The 19,207-nt window shown below is 36.7% G+C and overlaps 1 protein-coding gene and 2 pseudogenes across 2 annotated transcripts in view; 2 read left to right on the top strand and 1 right to left on the bottom strand.

The window, feature by feature from the left end:
* Window positions 1–19,207, bottom strand: part of NUBPL (nucleotide binding protein like) — a 237,279-nt gene that overhangs the window by 49,167 nt on the left and 168,905 nt on the right. The gene's annotated exons all lie outside the window — the stretch shown is intronic.
* Window positions 1,426–14,557, top strand: LOC122221345 (annotated as a pseudogene).
* LOC122221344 overlaps window positions 15,061–19,207 on the top strand; it is a 33,220-nt pseudogene continuing 29,073 nt past the window's right edge.

The following is a 19,207-nucleotide window of genomic DNA, read 5'->3' as shown; positions in this document are numbered from 1 at the left end:
GAAGCAACAGCAAGTGCAGAAAAGGTTCTAATCAATGGGGATATGCTTGGCAAATTCAAGCAATAGCTAGAAGTCAGTACAGCATTTCTAAAACAGCACCCCCACCCCTAACCATCAATCTCCTTCTCTGACTTTGTCTTCAAAACATTTATCAGTACCTGATATTATATATTATCTTGTCTCTCAGGAATTTTATGATACTTCTCAAACACAAAGTATTTGATACTGATCAAATGACCCATTTTAAAAAGAATGATGAAATGATGAGCATAACAATTCATTTTCAATTTAAGGTTCCTTGGTTTGAAAAATAGTTACCCCAAACTTACCTATGGGCTTCATCTATGAAACTATCTACAGAAAAGATAAAGGATACTTTCCACTGTATATCCTCTTCACTGAAACCCCTAGCACTGGCAGAATGACAAGTCTCTTTGTTTCAGAAAACATCAAATGATTGGTGCCAACAATTTATCATTATTGTTTCCTGGCATTTAAGCATATTTATCACATCGGCTCCAATTTCTTATTTCTTTAAAGAGAACTACCACGAGGGTTCCAAGGAACTAAAAATACTTCACTGCTAAGACAATTTCAAATGAATCTTAAATTGCATTTAAACTAAAAAATGATTCTGGTCCAGTACCTTGATCACACACAGCAGGCATCCCACAATGGCTGGCTGACTTGAACTGAACTGAACTCAGTTGTCTGAGTTCCATTTTTACAGCATTCACTAATACAAACACTGAAATATACTGGCTACCAACAAGTTCCAGTTCTCTTGTAAAAGAGTCACCAAAGCACTGATTTTAGAGTGATGTGGGGATTCTCTAGATTCTAATTAGTGTTTGTTTACTCTTATAAATTGCATGTTACTAAATGTAGGTGGTTAAGTACTAGCAAAACATCCAGGTACCTCATTTAGTAAAAATCAGTGGCAGATCCTAATGGGATTTTGTGTGGCCTGCAGCATATACAATTTGGGTGATCCTTTCTAAGAATAAGAATACAAAATTATAAAGGCAAATTTAGGTACAAAAAGTAAAAATTTATTTAGAATGTGAAAAGAAATCACCCTAAAATGCTGGAGCTTTAGATATTCAACTTCCTTTCTCTAAGATCTCTTGAATAACATAAATGCTTACACAGAAATGCTTCCCAAATGCAACCTGCTTCCTCTCTCCACCTGGAACATTCTACAGCTCTCAGCATCTCAAGCATGGAATCCAGAGTTTAAACTTCATTAACCTCATGGTAACCTCACCTTTGGCAAAACCCTCTCAGACTCCAAAATAAAGGGATCTCATCAGGAAAGACTAAATCAGTCTAGAAGTAGAATTACCAAGGTAGTTCAGAGATGCCCTGTGGATAAAGAGGCAACACTACAACAGAGAATTCAGCAAGGTAGTTTGAGAGTCAAACATGTGCATTAATTTCGAAGGAGGACATAAACAGCATAATGGGAGGACCAAAAACAATGCCAGTAGCCGGAAGGATGGGATGAGATGCAGATCAGAGGTAAGACTTCAGACCTGAGTCTGCCAAGAGAGGCTCTGTGAAAGATGTTTCATATAACTTTTATTTCCCTCTAAAGTGTTTGAGATACAGAATTTTGGTATCCAAATATAATGTAGTCACTGAGCTTTTGTTCAAAGCCATTTAAATAACATTAGAACATTGCTTTCTCATCTGTCCTATAAATATATATGTATTTGTAATCGCTATAACGTCACCACTTAAGTTATTGCCTTTCTCGTATTGTTCTTTCACTTTGTTTGTTAAGATATCCAACACTTGAAAGTTATGCCACCAGGAATAATTACTAAATCTGTGTTACTTTTATTTCTTTTTTTATGGGCAACCTTAGGAAAGGAAACTATCCCCAACTAACACCGATTGGGGTGATTTTAAGTTGATATGGCTTCTCCAAACAATAGTTTCTATTTTATGTTCAAAATTATGCCCAATAATCTGAAAGTAATTCAAAACTGAAATAAGGGCAATCCCCTCTTTTCTGAGGAGATAAAAGTGTATCTTCTGTATGGGCAGATAAAGTAATTTATCTTTTTCAGGGCATTAGTTATGAAGAGGGTGGTGCTATGAACAGGAAAAGAACATGGCCCACTTTCCTCCAGAAGCCAACCAAAGCAGTAGCAATCAGGCCTACTGATTCCCAGGCCCTAGGGAACACTGGGACCACAAGTGCAGACAGGCTGAGCTATAAGTCTGAAAAGAAAGGGCCCATAGTTGCATTCCATTTTGGACTTCTCAGATAGCTCAAGCAGTTTACCACAGTCAGTCTCAAGGGTGGCAGTTTCCCTCACCATCACTAGACAGGCCACATGTAAGCATTATAGGGTCAACATATGCTGCTCCAAAGCAAAGGGAAAGTGTCCCTGAAATCTTAGGTCTTCTAGCAAGGCCAATATGATCCTGATAAAAAAACAGCAGCAGGGGTAGACCTTGGGCCTTGTGGGAACAGGGAGGAAAATCACTGCCAAGAAAGGGAGGCAAAGCTATAAGCCTGCTGGAGGCAAAGTGGAACCCAAGAAGAATTAAACTTCTAAGGGCAAGAAAAAGGTGTAACTAAAGAACGAACAGAGAAATCATAAAACAGGGAAATGGAACAAAATCTAGACTGAATAATTTAAAAGTGGGCTGTGTCCAGGCAGCCCATTTATATGGTGCTTGTTCCGTAAGCAGTAAGGCCAATCCTTAGAGGAACTTGAGCTGGGCCGGACACTACCTCTTTCCTTCTAGTCTGCGCTTGGTTACTGACTGAAGAGTTGTTTTTGACTCTTATGCCTACTTGACTCATAAATACTAGATCTCAAGGTAGTGTCCCTGTGTCTAATTCTGGCCTTCTATCTGTTGCAACTTCTTTCCTATGGCTAAGTTCTGCCATCTGTCCCTGATTTCCTGGTTCTCCAACTCTAGTTAGGCATAGTCCTAATGTAGCAAACAGAAAAGTACTTGTGCTTTGCTTGGAAGCCGACATGAAACCATGCCACTACTAGGATACAAGATGCAGCTAACCATGTCTCAGGCCCAGAGACAAATTTGTTAGGCCCAAGCTCTTAGGATTTTCGATTCAACTAACTTTCAGGTTTTTAATGGGTCTTCAAGTTCTAAAAATCCTAGAGTATGAATTTTTTTGTACGTAACTATCCCCCCCAACTTCAGTATAAGTTCCTTAAAAAAGAGACCCTTCTTTATTCATCTCTGATGAATAAATAGAAATAAATGATACAACAAAATATAATATAAATAAAATATAATAAGCTTATTCTTGAAGATTGTTTTGATGAGAGTTCACCCAGTTATAAAATGAGAACAAATTATTCAAGCTACAATGATATATTTTCCCTAATATTTTCATTTCTGTCAGATGATTAAGTTCTCTAATTCATTTTCAAACATGTTTCTTTCTATTGTAAGAGGTGTGGGGGGAGTATACTTGAATAAATCCCTCCAAAAGCACTACCAACCCAAGTGATAGCAGTAATGTTTGAGAGCGAAAAGAAGACAAACTTTACTCATTTGCTTTCCCTTTATCATCACCTCCCATTTCCTCAGTTGTTCCAGCAGAGCTATAGGGCAGACTGGCCATGCCAACCTGGAGACAGCATCAATTCACAGAAGACTTCTTCTCTAAAAGTTGATATATGGGTCAACTTTTGGTAACTCTATATCTAGCTTCTGAAATAATACTTAAAAGGTTATCCAATTCCTAGGCCAGCCCTCAGATGATCCCATGTAAACGCATGTGACAGCTGAAACAGTAAAACCTCACAACATGAAAATAATGACACAACCACCAAAGTAACAGCATTTTAGTGAGTTATGGGAACATCTCTCTAAATTCTCTAGAGTACTGCTAAAGCTGGCCTAAAGGCCAACTGCTTATATATACAGAACATCTCTCTAAATTCTCTAGAGTACTGCTAAAGCTGGCCTAAAGGCCAAATGCTTATATATACAGATGTTCATAATCTAGGAGCATATGTTAGTAAAGGACAGGACTGCTACCAAAAACCCTGAAATATTATAAACCTGACTGAGAATCAAGATATCTTCATTTTTAAAAAATTACTAAAAACATTTACAACTCTTTTTATATACTCAAAGGCTGAAGTTTCAGAATTTCTTTTTTTTTTTAAGTAGGAATAACAAATCCTTTTATTAACCTAATTTGGGACAGTTTATAAAATATATTTAGACAGGTAGTACTGTGTTTAATATGGAAAACTATAAAACTATAAATATTATTTAAAAGAATATCCCTAGAAAAAAATACTGTACTGGGGAGAAGTCAAAGTCCAAGCTGCCACAGAAGCTACACTGAGCCTCACTGAGAGAATCCATACACATTGTCCACGGGTTCTGATGTTCTTAAGGACATTATAGAACTTGAGAAGCACTTGCTCCAGGAGACCAGTCTACCCAGTGCTCTAGCCAGGAATGGTGTAAAGACCTGTCTCAGTCATGTTTATTTAGTTCTAGTTACCTGCCATCTGAAGTCCTACTTTTGAGACTTAGGTCCATTAGGTAGAATTGAACTGTGAAGGAAGAGACAGAGAGTGGGTCTGCAGGTAACAGGTAAAGGAGAGCAGAAGGAAAAGAATTGTTAGGGAGAGCCTATTATAAGTTAGGCACTAAATACTTTTAACATATCTGAATACCTAACATTGTAAAACAGGCATTATGACCTCTATTTTACAGATAAGAATACTGAGGACTGGAGAAGTTAAGCAAATTGTCCAAGGTCAGACTGCTGGTGAGTGGTGAGGCAGTGATATAAATCCTGGTCTGTGGGACTCAAGTCATGTTCCCAGTCTCCCACAGAATGCAGCACAGCATCACTATTCTTCAAGCCCCTGAAGTGTTTTGCTAGCAAACATATGAGCTTTACTGTATTACATTTTCATTGTAAAATAAAATAGACACATAAAAGAGTTTATAGACCCAGAGAAAATTATTTACTCAGATAATATAAGAAATAGAAGAATTCATTCGCTTTATTTTTTTTTTTCATTTTCTGGTTAATTATAATGTTTCTTCTACTTTTGAGAATTTTTTTATGGTATGTATAGTTAGTATTCCTTCCTTATATGATCCTTTAAGAGTCTTTTATATCATAGAGCAAGGGTTCTAATAACCATGGAAATGTTAACTGCAAATTTCCTGACTTTGTGCTGTTAAAGAATGTTTTAGCTTTCAATAATTTACCATTTAATTCTGGTTTTGTTTTAAATGAATAATCATAATTCTACCATTTATACAAAAGAATTATGTGAAATAATTGTTTAAATCAAAGTAAATAACCTTTTATAAAGATTAAGAACAGAAAATGAATACTTTAAAGATTTTTTAAAATACCTACAGCTTTTGAACATAATATTTTTGAAACTGGCTCAGATTTTATTCTAAAAATTTAAAGATCTAAATCATATCAAGTAGGAAACCAACTGTGAGAAACTGTAGCTCCATATGCCATTATATTTTAAGTGTGAGCTATTATAATGCAGCTTTTGGATTTTAAATTCTAAATCAAAAATTAATTACTCTCTCTCTCTCTCTCTCTCTATATATATATATATAGAGAGAGAGAGACAGAGACAGAGAGAGACAGAGACAGAGACAGAGATGGGGGGGGAGAGGAGAGAGACAGCACTGGAAAGGGGGAGTTTGGCAAAAAACTAGACAATGAATCTAACAGAATACAGACAAAAATCCAGATACCTACTCATCAAATAGAAGGGTTTTAGTTTGGGAAACTGGCATATCTAACTTCCAATCACTTTTGTCACTAATTGGCTAAATAACCATGGGTCAGAGAATTAATCTCACTGGACCTCAGTTTTCTCAACTGTAAAATGAAGTGTTTGGGATACAATCATCACTTCCAACTATGGAAGTGAAAACTGATATTTTATGGGAAAAAGTGAGTAAAAGCTATTTTATTAAAAAGCACCAAAATAACAAAATAAGCTCTTTTTTTCCCCAAAAAGGGAGTATTCTACACAAAAACAAAAAAATCTAAAAGCTGCCTGGTATACTGAACAAATTTTATAGAGTGATCATATTTCCTTTGGAAAAGTTAGCTGAATTATTCAAAGAACTCATACTCATATTTAAATTTATATTGAAGTACAATCTACTCTACCATCCTAAAATACTTCATCCTAGCTCAACTAGAAATTAATGTGTTATATCTATACAAAATGTCATAATTTATAAAATAAATGCAATCCTGAAAAGTTGTTGAAGGGATTGCCACTGAGGTAAGAAATGGGAGGGGATTCAATCACAAACCTTTAAAGGTTGTGAGGTCTAATCTAACTTTCCAACTAATAAAAAATGTCTCTCTGTAAACACTCATGCCAAGGATATATATACTCTGCCAACAACAACAAAAAAAGCTCAAATCATGGGGTGCCTGGGTGGCTCCGTCGGTTAAGCGTCTGAGTCTTGATTTCAGCTTGCGTCACCATCTCACCGTTCATGAGTTTGAGCTCCACGTTGGGTTCTGTGCTTAAAGCATAGAGACTGCTTGGGATTTGTCTCTCTCTCTGCCATTCCCCTGCTTGCCCTTGTGTGGGTGCTCTCTCTACTTCTCAAAAATAAATAAACATTCAAAAATAAAAACATAAAAAACAAACTTAAAAAAGAAAAGCTCAAATCATTCTGATGCTTACCACACACTCAAATACAAATTTTGGATCAATAAAAGAATGGAAGAAAATTGTCACTTAAGAATCTTTCCTGTTGCGGTGCCTGGACGGTTCAATCAGTGAAGTGTCAGACTTGGGCTCAGGTCATGATCTCAGGGTTCATGGGTTTGAGTCCTGCATCGGGCTCCGTGCTGACACCTCAGAGCCTGGAGGCTGCTTCAGATTGTGTGTCTCCCTCTCTCTGCCCCTGCCCCACGCACACTCTGTCTCTCCCTCTCAAAAATAAATAATTATTTATTTCTTAGACAGAGAAAGAGCATGAGTGGGGGAGGGGCAGAAAGAGAGGAAGACACAGAATCAGAAGCAGGCTCCAGGCTTTTGAGCTGTCAGCAAAGAGCCCGATGCAGGGCTCAAACTCACAAACCGTGAGATCATGACCTGAGCCGAAGTCGGTCGCTCAACCCACTGAGCCAGCCAGGCACCCCAAAAATATTTTTTAAAAAAAGAATCTTTCCTGTCCACTGATAGACAAACAGATAAAGAAGATGTGGTATGGGATGCAGTATTATGCAGCCAGGAAAAAAAATGATATCGTGCCATTTGAGAAAACATGGATGGACCTAGAAAGTATTATGCTAAGTGAAAAAAGTCAGACTAGGGGCGCCTGGGTGGCTCAGTCGGTTAAGTGGCCGACTTCGGCTCAGGTCATGATCTCACGGTCCGTGAGTTCAGCCCCGCGTCAGGCTCTGTGCTGACAGCTCGGAGCCTGGAGCCTGTTTCAGATTCTGTGTCTCCCTCTCTCTGATCCTCCCCTGTTCATGCTCTGTCTCTCCCTGTCTCAAAAATAAATAAAACGTTAAAAAAAAAAATAAAAAAAAAAAAAAAAAAGAAAAAAGTCAGACTAAGCATTACTAATACCAAATGGTTTCACTCAGATGTGGAATCCAATAATTAATTAATTAATTAATAATCAAACAAAAAACAGAAACAGACCTATAAACACAAAGAATAAATGGTTGCCAGAGGGGAGGAAGATGGACTGTTGTGCAAAAGAGGTGGAGCGGAGTGGGAGATACAGGCTTCCAATTACTTATTTCACTGAAATAAGTCGTGAAAATAAAAGGCACAGCACAAAGAATATAGTCAATGATACATAATAGTGATGCATTGGGGACAGATGGTAGCTACATTTGTGGTGAACACAGAATAACATATAAACTTGTTGAATCACTATGTTGTACACCTGAAAGTAATGTAACATCGCATGTCAACTATACTAAAAATTTTTTTAAAAGAACCTTTCCTATTTTTTTCTTTTGCTACAGGTGAGATTGGTTTACTTTGGACTTACTGTATTGCTCATACTACATAACTTCAGATATGCTTTCTTTTCTGGTATGTCTTTAGTTGCTATGGGAATTGATATTTATAAGACCTCCCCCTTTTAAAAATATGAATGATTTTTTACATTGGCATGTAAAAATGGTATAAACATTTTTTATGTTTTACATTTTACAATGTATAATTTTTTTATATTTGTATTTTACAATGGTATAAACAGAGAATTTTAGAGCTTGAAGGGACCTCAGAGATTATCTTGACCAATGTTCTTATTTTACAGATAAAGAAAGTGAATGAAACTCAGAAATCAAATGACTTGCCCAAAACTTAATCTGCAAAATAGGGATAATAAAAACCTTTGTCTGCTTTACAGAGGTTTTTATCCAAAGAGGAAATGAAATCATGGATTTAAAAAAAAAAAAAAAAAGCCACTAGATAATTAAGCAATTGTATTAACACTGGAAAAAAATCACTTTAAACAGAAGCTTGTCATATCATGTAAGTCAAAATTTAAATTTCTCTCAATGAGCATACAATGTTTATTCTTCTAACCAAATGCTAAGAAAATATTTGCCCATTTGTGAGGTCACCACATTCCAAAATGATCGAAACAAGTAACTTAAAAATATCTTCTCCATATGCCTAGATGACATAAGCAGATTTAAATGGCTTTTTGCAAATTAAAGGGAAATTTCTCACGAGTAAAACTAAGCATGAAAATATTCAGTCAAAATACAATTTAAAAATACTTAAATCACTAAAAATAAGGGCTGAGGAGTGAAGAAGCCATATCTGTTGTTTGAATATATTAATTAAATTTCTACATTTTAGTGACCTGTACCTTGTTCCGCTTAAGTAGACCTGATATCTACAAAGCTAAAAAGAAAATAATATAAGTGACTTCCTAAGGGGAACTAAATAATGCAGCAGGTTTTAGTTATAACTACTTTTAACACAAAGGATATTGAAAAAGATTAAGGAATACATCTATGAGAATACAAATGGATATGATACAGATAATAGATGGGAAGCAGGATTGAGGATGGGGGGAAAATAAACACATAAAACAATCTAATTCCCACCTCATCAACTTCAGCAATTTCCAACTTCCTAAACTACATAATTACTTCAGAAGTACCCAAAAGACATCTAAGAAACCTGAGATCACTAAATTGTAATGAAATAGGAAAATGGAATGAATTTTATGCATCTCATTAAAAGACCATTAAGTGAGCAGCTGTTCCTTCATTCTCACTTAAGCACACTGGTCATTATATCTAGGCTTGTTCACAATAATCTTATACCCTTATGAGCAAGTGAACGTGGCAATGTATCTAGAAGTTGTTCTTGCCTGAATATATAGGTATCTGGTGTGCTCATATTTATCTTAATATTATAGATTATACATTAATATACATTCTTAAAGTCAGAATACACCTAAGTAGGTACAGAGAATAATCAGTACAAAGTTTAACCCTGAGAAATTAAGAGCAACATTTACATGTGCCGACCACTGTTCTAGACACTGAGAATACAGCAGTGAGCAAGATATCTCAAGTTCCTGCCCTCATGAAACTGAGTACATCACCTATGATCTGGATGAAAGTTACCTTTCTAGACCTCACTTTGCTATCTATACAATGAAAAAACTAATATTACTTAGGTAAGTATCATCATAACCTTCTCAAACAAAAATTATGCCAAAAATTTATAAATCAATAGGACTTGTAATCTAATTTTCCCTGACATATCCCTGCCACCAGTGGCACATACAGAACAAAATACAGGCCAGAGTAGAAAGTATAAGCCATGTCATGAAAGAGAAGAAAAATAATTGGCTCATGGTAAGACTCAACACAAACTTGTATTCTGTATAGAAACCAGCTACTTAGTAAGCTATGTTTTCTCAAATAAAATAATATTGATATACACAGACCATTTGGAACATATTTTCGCAGCCTTAGTTTCAGTACCAATGTCCAGATAAGTTATTTTTATTCCATATTTCATGGCTATCAGTTTAAAAAATTTTTTTTTGCATTTTTTAATGTTTATTTATTTTTGAGACAGAGAGAGAAAGAGCATGAGTGGAAGAGGGGCAGAGAGAAATGGAGACACAGAATCCTTAGCAGGCTCTAGGCTCTCAGCTGTCAGCACAGAGCCTGACACGGGGCTCGAATCCATGAACCATGAGATCATGACTTGAGCTGAAGTTGGACGTGGAACTGACTGAGTCACCCAAGTGCCCCTAAAAATTTTTGGTACCGATCAGATTAATGTTAATCAGATTATGATTTTTAAGTCACATTTTAATTTGATAATCCTCCTCTCTTCCAGTTGAAGAAATAATTTTGATATGATGAATGTGTACTTTTGCAGAATTACATCAAAACAGGCATAGTCTGATGTTTGATTCTTGCATTTAAAATAGCAAATTAGGTATATATGAACAAACAAAACTAAAGGCTAAAGTTCTGACCAAGCTACTTTGGTATAGCAAGCAAGACCATCCGAATGTAAGGAATTAACTCTGTGAATCAAGTACACTCTCAGTAATTCTGAAATTCTCTCAGCATAAACTAAATTAGAGTAAAGAAATACATACACAATCCCAACATAAGATCTTTGGCCTAAATCAATCAATCAATCAATCAATCAATCAATCACTATCTCCCCCCTTTTTCTCAGTTCCCCAATCAACACATGAAAAAACAGACAGGGATTGGGGGATCACAAAAAAAATTTTACAATAGAAAAACTAAGGCTAAAACTTGGACACAAACAAAACAAAACTGAAAGAAATCATTTCTTAGCAATAAGGTCATACTAATATTTTACTATTAAATAGTGAATCTCTCTTTTAAGGGCAGAAGACAAGTCTTACTTTTGTACCTTAAGGCCAACCACAGTGCCAGGTATATATGGACTGAATAAGTGTCTTATTTTGTTGGAAAACACAGAGACAATCAAAAGAGACCCTTCACATCCTTCCACCACCAGAATTACTAACCTCTGGCACCACAGCCCATAGTCCGTCCATACAATATACTGCCTTTCAATGACAGTAACCTTCATCCTCACTGTCCCATTCCTCTTCCATCAACCTTCAAAAGAAGTAGAGATGTAGATGTTTCTTACACAGACTCTTCTGGATGAAAGTTCAGAGTATAAATTTCACAGTTTAGTGAAGGAGAGCTACACAACTGATTCATGAAGAAAACTCAAGAATAACCGGTTAAACATTACTCAGCTAGCTAGACTCTTTCAATCAGCCATCATCTTAGGCTTGTGACAGATATTTGGACAAGCATTATATATAAACTAAGCTCAGCAGCATTTATCTATAAATCAAAAAAACCATACGCTCTAAAATCAGATGCTCAAATGCAAAAATGTTTTGTGATAAAAATAAAATCCCAACTTACATTCTTGCCTTGGTGGAGGGCTATCCACACCCATTAGCAGTGTGAACCACAGAGGTTCCTATACACAGGATCAACATGTCTGTAAAAACTGGGTCTGGTTGCATTTAAATTACCAAATAATTGTGGCATCAAAGTTCTGCCCACAAAACTTCCATCAATACCCCAAATTTGTCCTCTTCTTTTCAAAACAACTGAAATCATTAAATTCTGTCATCTGACATATCACTCACATAAATATGAAGTGCCCAAAATCAATACTGACAGTTCTGGATGGTTTGCAGGCCCTGGGTTCCACATGAGGAAGTGCTATAGACATGACTGCCACAGGAAAAGACTTGTTTACTTCTGGCCATCAAACTGAAGGAAAGACCAATTACTCATGAAGCTAGAAGTAAAGTGTCTAGCTCTTTCAAGAACTAATTATTCTAAGTTATTTATACCCAATTTCGTAGGTCTTGTCACATTTTTTTAAAACATTTATTCATTTTTTGAGAGAGAGAGAGAGAGAGACAGAGCACAAGTGCGGGAGGGGCAGAAAGAGAGGGAAACAGAATCAGAAGCAGACTCCAGGCTCTGAGCTGTCAGCACAGAGCCCAACGTGGGGCTTGAACCCACGAGCTGTGAGATCATGACCTGAGCTGAAGTCAGACGCTCCACTGACTGAACCACCCAGGCGCCCCAGTCCTGCAACATCTTAAAGAATAGGAACCCCAGAATTGGACCCACAAATATATGGCCAACTAATCTTTGACAAAGCAGGAAACAGTATCCAATAGAAAAAAGACAGTCTCTTTAACAAATGGTGCTGGGAAAACTGGACGGCAACATGCAGAAGAATGAAACTAGACCACTTTCTTACACCATTCACAAAAATAAACTCAAAATGGATGAAGGACCTAAATGTGAGACAGGAAACCATCAAAACCCTAGAGGAGAAAGCAGGAGACAACCTCTCTAACCTCAGCCGCAGCAATTTCTTACTCGACACATCTCCAAAAGCAAGGGAATTAGAAGCTAAAATGAACTATTGGGACCTCATCAAGATAAAAAGCTTCTGCACTGCAAAGGAAACAATCAACAAAACTAAGTCAGCCGACGGAATGGGAAAAGATATTTGCAAATGACATATCGGATAAAGGGCTAGTATCCAAAACCTATAAAGAACTCACCAAACTCCATCCCGAAAAACAAAGAATCCAGCGAAGAAATGGGCAGAAGACATGAATAGACACTTTTCTAAAGAAGACATCCAGATGGCCAACAGAAACATGAAAAGATACTCAATGTCACTCATCATCAGGTAACTACAAGTCAAAACCACACTGAGATACCACCTCACTCTGGTCAGAGTGGCTAAAATGAACAAATCAGGAGACTATAGATGCTGGCAAGGATGTGGAGAAATGGGAACCTTCTTACACTGTTGGTGGGAATGCAAACTGGTGCAGCCACTCTGGAAAACAGTGTGGAGGTTCCTCAAGAAATTAAAAATAGATCTACCCTATAACCCAGCAATAGCACTGCTAGGAATTTATCCAAAGATACAGGAGTGCTGATTCATAGGGGCACATGTACCCCAGTGTTTATAGCAGCACTTTCAACAATAGCCAAATTACAGAAAGAGCCTAAATGTCCACCAACTGATGAATGGATAAAGAAGATGTGGCTTATATATACAATGGAATACTACTTGGCAATGAGAAAGAATGAAATCTGGCCATTTGTAGCAATGTGGGTGGAACTGGAAGGTATTATGCTAAGTGAAATAAGTCAGGCAGAGAAAGACAGATATCTTATGTTTTCACTCATGCGTGGATCTTGAGAAACTTAACAGAAGACCATGGAAGAAGGGATCAGGGGAAAAAAAAAGTTACAAACAGAGAGGGAGGGAGGCAAACCATAAGAGACTCTTAAATACAGAGAACAAACTGAGGGTTGACGGAGGGGTTGGGGAGAGTGGAAAATGGGTAGGGCACTGAGGAGGGCACTTGTTAGGATGTGCACTGGGTGTTGTATATAAGCGATGAACCACAGGAATCTACCCCAAAAACCAAGAGCACACTTTACACACTGTATGTTAGCCATTTTGACAGTAAATTGTATTTTTCAAAAAGAAAAATAAAATCAAATTTAAAAAAATAAATAAATTAAAATTAAATTAAATTTTAAAAAATGTCTCAAACAGCAATATCCTTTAATAAGTGAATGGTTAAATAAATTATCAACCAACAAATTGGAGTCGTTGGGCACACAAAGATAGAATCGGAGCCCAGCATCCTCTCCTCACTCAGGCTGGGCCCTGCCCCACTCCATTCCTGATTGAGATCGGCTCAGCCAGGAGCATCCCAGCCACTTCAGTGCAGCCTACACTGCACAAGCATCTGGCTAGAATGGCAGATCCTCAATCACTTAGTGCAGGCATCCTGTGCACTCCCATCCAGGTGCAAACCTCAGAGTTCAACCTACCCACAGAGGAGCAGCTGGAAGGTCCTATTCAGGCCCAGGACTCCGATCCCCACTCTCCTACCCATGGCATTGCATGGATACCTGTGAAGACGAGCAGTGGAGACCCCATAAGCCCAATGGTAAAAGAGTTGAGTGAAATATGTGAGATGAAAGCCCACAAATCAAATCTTCCCCCAGAGCCTGTTATGACCCCAGAGGCACTTTCATCTGAGTTGGATGTGCCTCTGAGACAACTCACCCACTTATCTCAGATGACACTTTGAAGCCAGACTGAGCTCCCTTTCAAGCAGGTGTTTTCCAAGGAGGAAACAGGACAGTTCACAGAAAACTCTAGGGCCTGCCAGGAGTTAAACATACTCTTGAGGGGTATCTGAGGCTCTCCAGTCTTCAGGTTCTAAGCACAACAGATAGAAACCAAATGCTAAGATACTAGAGAGATCTCACCTCACCATCCTGCAAGATGACAACTCCCTCAGGATCCTGATACAAGATGGTAAGCAGCCTTCTCCCCTAAGTGAAAATGTTACAGAACTAAAGGAAGGGGGCATTGTGGGAATTGGACAACTTCTAAAAACTGGAGACTGAGCAGGTGAGCAAGGCCAGGACCATGACAAGGAAAATACGCATCTTCCCTTGGTAGGGAACTAGGTCCTGTGAGACTCTATCACTGGGTTCATCAGGGGCCTAGTGACATTCTGTGTTTCTCACCCTTTCTTTCCCTGGGAGACTGAGGAAAGGCTCAGTTTCTCTGACCCTTCCTAAACTAAGACAAATATGTAGGCATGTGTGTAACAAAAATTCATTTTAAAGGCAATTCTAAAAGAGAAGTTCCAAAAGTAAAGCTACCAAAAGCAACATCCCTGGAATATTTTATGCTTTGTTCATCTCTATATAATTCCTTACAATCTCAAAGCTAGTGTTTTCCACATGACAAGCCACAATAAACCTGTATTGAATACAGAAATAAATGAAGAAATGAGAAAAAGAACAAACAGGCAAATCCGCTTAGAACAAAATATGTTTTGGCAAAGAGCCAAATCTGAAGAAGGTCCCAGATTTGTACCATTTAATAGGAGATGGTGAAGAAGAGAAACAGATGATGGCATGTTTCTGGTGGAAAGGCCATGATCTGAGACTCCCATATACCACACATGGAGGATGACGAGAGGAACCATCTCAGCCATGGCCCAAATGAGCCCAATTCTGCAGTCAATATCGTGCTGTGGACGGAAAGCTTCCTAAGGACACAAGAAGGGAATCCACCAGTCTGCACCATATATGTAACTCTAACAAATATTAGGGTAAAAATTATTTTGTCAGTGAAACATATCACTGTATTCAATAACTATTATGAACAACTTTCTTAGCAGTTATTCTGAATGACAATACTTACTTGGAAATATATAGATATAGATATGTAGATATAGATATATTGTTTATATATGTATGTATATATATTATATATTTGTTTTTAACAAATAGATTGTTTTCTATTCTAATAAAGAGAATATCTCATAATTTTACAGTCTCATTTCCTCTACTGCATTTATCTATAAAAGTATTTCCAAGTTTCCTTCTTGATGGAAGATATAGTTGTAAGTATTTCATTATTATTCACAAGATGAGAAATGTCTGCCAAATTTCCATATCACATATAAACACATAGCACAAAATTTAACCTCTACTTATGTAGATATGAAAAACAGCTCTTAGAAAAAATGTGACATTAATTATCCAAAATACAAATATTTTTAAATATATGCTAAGGAAAAATTGGACATTTTGTGAAATTTTTAAAATCTTTCTGAAGGTTTGCTACAAAGCTAATTCTGTTGCATATGAGCCTTTGAAAACATTAATAATGAAAATGCCAACTGAATTTTAAATACTTTCACTAGGCAATAAATGTATGTAATGTTGATATTCTAAAAGTAAAAGATTAATAATGTTCTTAGTGTTCAACAGCTTCATAAACATTTAATTGGTTCACTCAAAAAACATTTATTGAATGCCAATCATATTTGCCTTAGCAAAAATATTTGTCAGAAAAGTGCTGGAAATTTAAAAGTGAACAAGATAGTCAAGATCTTCCCACCATCCACATGTACTTTATACTCTAGTGGGTAGAATCAATAAACAAATAAATATAAAAGAAAATATGAATTCAGGATAAGTGCTCTGAGGAAAATAAAACTAGATGAGATGATTGTTACAGCTAGATGTTCTGGAGTGACATTAAAATGAGACCTGATCTCAGGGTCATGAGATCGAGCCCTACATTGGGCTCCATGCTGGGTGTGGAGCCTGCTTAGGAATTCACTCTCTCCCTCTCCCTCACCTTCTCCCCTCTGCTTGCTCTCTTCCTCAAATAAACAAACAAACCTAGAACTGAAAAATAATAAAAATGAAATGAGACCTGAATGCCAACAGAGGACAGACACTGTAGATCTAGGGGAAGAAGGTTCCTGATAGAACAACAAGTTCAAGGACCCCAAGGCAGGAATGAATTTGGGGTAACTGAGGAAAAGGAAAAAAACAAGTGTAATGTGAGAAAGGGTGAACACGCTTGATATGGGTTAAGTACAGTCAGATTGAGTAGACTCTGCTAAGATAAAAAGTTTGGACTATAGTCTAAGTGCAAAGGCTTTTGTTTGGATTTACATTTAATTATAGGAAGTTTCAATGTGTATGAATGACGAGAACGGAGCAAAATGGATCCACATATATTTATCCACCAGTATCAATAATTATCATTTCATGACCAGTCTTGCTTAATTTGTATCTTTACTCATTCCACATCTACCCCTCAGAAATCTATCATTTCATTTATACACATATTAATATATGTCACTAAAAGATAAGGATTCTTCTTACAAATATAACTTCTATCAATATTACTATAATTACATCATTATTTTCTTTTTTAATTGATTTTTATTATTTTTTTTAATGTTTTATTTGTTTTTGAGAGAGAGAGAGAGACAGAGCATGAGCAGAGAAGGGGCAGAGAGAGCAGGAGACACAGAATCTGAATTAGGCTCCAGGCTCTGAGCTGTCAACACATAGCTGGACACAGGGATCCAACTCGTGAACTGCAAGATCATGACCTGAGCTGAAGTCAAATGTTTAACTGACTGAGCCACCCAGGTGCCCCTACATCATTATTTTCAATAATAACTTATTAAAATTACTAACTATCTAGGCAGTGTCCAAATTTCCCTGTGTATCAATTTTTTCTAAAGCTCACTGGTTCAAATCAAATCCAAATAAGGTCCAGATATTGCTTTAACAAGTTTCTTGGTCTTTTAATCTATAGATGATGATTCTTTCACTTTTTTTTCCTTACAATTTACTTGATGGGAAAAAAAACTGGGTTACTTATTCTACAGGGTTTTCTACACTCTGGATTTCTGATGGCATCCTCATAGTGTCACTTAACATGTTCCTCTGTCTCCTGTATTTTCTATTAACTGGTAGTTAGATCTGAATGTTTAACCATATTCAGTTTCAATTTTCTAGCAAAACTACTCTATAGTTTACGTTATTTACTCCAATCAGGAGGCATATAATATGTTCTCTCTACATGCATATATTAACAGTAATAATTATTGCCTTAGATCTATTATATTACTTAATTAGGGCTTATAAAATATTGACACTACAATTGTATCATTCCTTCTTTATTTGTCAACTGAAATTCCTTAGTAAAGGAAAACTTCCTTCATCAACTATGTGCTTAATAGTGTAAGAAAAATTGGGGCGCCTGGGTGGCGCAGTCGGTTAAGCGTCCGACTTCAGCCAGGTCATGATCTCGCGGTCCGTGAGTTCGAGCCCCGCGTCAGGCTCTGGGCTGATGGCTCGGAGCCTGGAGCCTGTTTCCGATTCTGTGTCTCCCTCTCTCTCTGCCCCTCCCCCGTTCATGCTCTGTCTCTCTCTGTCCCAAAAATAAATAAAAAAAAAATGTTGGAAAAAAAAAAAATTAAAAAAAAAAAAAATAGTGTAAGAAAAATAGGACAAGTACTTGATTCTCTTTATTTTCAAGTTTTTTAAATAATAAACTGGCTGCTTAGCATTCTGGTTATTTGTAAGCAAAGATGTTAAAGATCATTTTGAGTACTATCAGGAGAGTAGAGTGGTATATAAGAAAGCAAGAGTGAAAGTAGAAACACAACTTAAGAGTATTCTAAATAAATGATGACAGGTTATACTAGGATGGTAGAGAAGATGAAGAGAAATAGACAAATTAAAGATATATTTGGAATATAAACTCCAGAGGACTTGCTGATAGGTTACATATACCTGGTAAAGGAAAGAAAAAAAATCAAGAATAAGTCCCAGAGTTTTGGCCTAAGCACCTTGGTTTATGAGAAACACTAAATAAAGAGTAGATTTAGGGGGAAAAACTCATCAGGTAATGACAGAGAAAATTAAATAAATATTAACAAAATCCTTATTACTGTTTTTTTTTTTTCTTTCTCCTGACTGAAGATAATTAAAAATTTCAGGAAACAGAAATAAAATACTCGTTACGGTATTTTTCAATAATAATGCTTTTTTTTCCTAGAATAAAAATAACACCAGATAAGATAAATTTCTACTTCTTTTCTTAGACAATTCATTTTCTCACCTTTCCTCCCATATATATTAACAAAGGATATGCTGGGTTAAAATTTTTAAGAAATATTGGGGCGCCTGGGTGGCTCAGTTGGTTAAGCATTTGACTTCGGCTCAGGTCATGGTCTCAAAGTTAGTGAGTTCGAGCCCTGCGTCGAGCTCTGTGCTGACAGCTTGGAGCCTGGAGCCTGCTTTGGATTCTGCATCTCTCTCTCTCTCTCTCTCTCTCTCTCTCTCTCTCTGCACCTCCCCTGCTCGTGCTCTGTTTCTCTCTCAAAAATAAATAAACATTAAAAAAATTTTAAGAGATATTAATAAATATTATTTTAACCCAGACTGACTAGCAATCTCTCCTATCAGCTAACAGACCACCAGAAATACAAGGGATACACAAACAGCCAGGATATAGAAATATAGAGAAACAGACCTCAAAAACATTAACCAATTAATTAGTATTAACCAATTAATCTTGGGGGAAGATGGGAACTCCAATTCATCTTTTAAAAGCTAATTTTCCATTCTCCCATTTCTAAGTGAGCATCAATAATTCAAATTGTCTGGTTGCGTCCCTTGGGAAAATATGGAAGGCTTAAGACAGAAGGAAGAGCCTAACCACAACATAATATTAATGGTAAAAATGGTTAATATTACTTTCTGAATGACAGGATTTCTAAAGATACATTA

This window comes from Panthera leo, chromosome B3 (assembly GCF_018350215.1).
Source record: "Panthera leo isolate Ple1 chromosome B3, P.leo_Ple1_pat1.1, whole genome shotgun sequence".
In the NCBI taxonomy this organism is placed as follows: Eukaryota; Metazoa; Chordata; class Mammalia; order Carnivora; family Felidae; genus Panthera; species Panthera leo.
This window is presented reverse-complemented; position numbering and strand designations above follow the sequence as displayed.